Here is a 1,448-nt window from a genome sequence, read left to right as displayed (position 1 = left end):
TTTAAAACCTCCCATTTGAATTAATTTAAAAAAAACTGCATGTTAGTTATTTTTTCAAAAACTACCACATTCAAAGAAATTGTTGCATATAAATTATTATATTTGATATTTATAGCATATAAATTATACCTTATATAAACAATAGGAAAGCGGGTTGAGAGACACGAGAGTGTATGTCAACACGCTAGTTGTAGATAAATGTGAAACCCTTTTTATAGCAACTGTCACACATCTTCAGTAACTTCCTTATCCTTTTGCCTCATATGCATTATTCCTTTTCACTTACCTACAATCCTATGCCATCCCCATATCTTCAACCATCACATATTTTCTCTTCTCCTATGTAAAAAAAAAACACATCACATAGAGGAGAAAATTGTTATGTCCAATCCGATTATAAGGTTTGTTTTAATTTTTGAATTGGATTAGTGATTCTGTCAAATTTTGAGAGCATATTAGTAACTATTTGTTATATGTGTAAATGATTTTCCATTCTATATACATCATCGTGAATAAAAACCTCAGCCTTAGGTATTTCAATTCTTTCTTCGATTTCTCTTGCAATCTTAGTTTATGAGGTTGATAGTCTTTGCAGCCCCTGATTTTTGGTTTTCAGATTTGAGTTTTTTTAAGCTGTTATTATTTTGTAAGATGTAATTCTCTCATGTTGTTCTGTAATTTTGATTTTCAGTTCAAATTGTGAGTAATAATACTGTGACATAATAGGCCTTTGAATTTGTGGTTATCTTTGTTTGCAAAATTGATAATGATTGTTTAGTTTATGATTTGATTGTTAGAAAAGCCAATTTCCTTTATTGTTTATAACAAAAACCGTGGCCAACTAAAATGTATTATATACATGGCTAAACTAATATACTTATTGTAATATATATTATTATCACTGATACTCCAAGCCCTCAAGTACTTAAATATTTATCATGTCTTAATGTTTAGTTTTAAAGCAACAAAAATTGGTTTCGTATAACCATGTTTTATGTCTTTCTAAGATGTGCTCAATTATTTGGGTTGTTTGAATTGATTGTTATTTCATTGTTTGATAAAGTGATAATATTTTCGTCAAGCGGAGGCTAATGGTGACGCTCATGGTGGTGCAACAAGTTGAAGTTATGAGATAAAGCGCCTAAGGTGAGGGAGAAGACCATTATGGTCTTAGAGTATTTCATTGAAGTTTTTACTCTCAGATTCCCTCAAAAGTCGGAGAGTCTTGTAGATTAGGAACTCTCATGGAAACTTGTTTTCATGTAAGAGTCCTTAATCATTTTTCATGACGATGTATAGAGTCTTAGATATTTGATTGTGCTGGAAATATGTGTATGAATTCAGTTTTGTGTGTAACATAATGCGAGGTACTCGCTTATGGTATTACATCGTCATGGAAGGTCGTGAAATAATTATGTTTGAATGCATGTGAGTATTGTGATGAATTA

At 30.7% G+C, this 1,448-nt stretch overlaps 1 long non-coding RNA gene across 1 annotated transcript in view; it reads left to right on the top strand.

The window, feature by feature from the left end:
• LOC109335705 overlaps positions 1,067–1,448 on the top strand; it is a 1,726-nt gene continuing 1,344 nt past the window's right edge. Inside the window, exon 1 of the long non-coding RNA XR_002106235.1 lies at positions 1,067–1,146. This is a non-coding gene — a long non-coding RNA (uncharacterized LOC109335705). The remainder of the gene's footprint in view (positions 1,147–1,448) is intronic.

Source organism: Lupinus angustifolius, chromosome LG20 (assembly GCF_001865875.1).
Source record: "Lupinus angustifolius cultivar Tanjil chromosome LG20, LupAngTanjil_v1.0, whole genome shotgun sequence".
Classification (NCBI taxonomy): Eukaryota; Viridiplantae; Streptophyta; class Magnoliopsida; order Fabales; family Fabaceae; genus Lupinus; species Lupinus angustifolius.
This window is presented reverse-complemented; position numbering and strand designations above follow the sequence as displayed.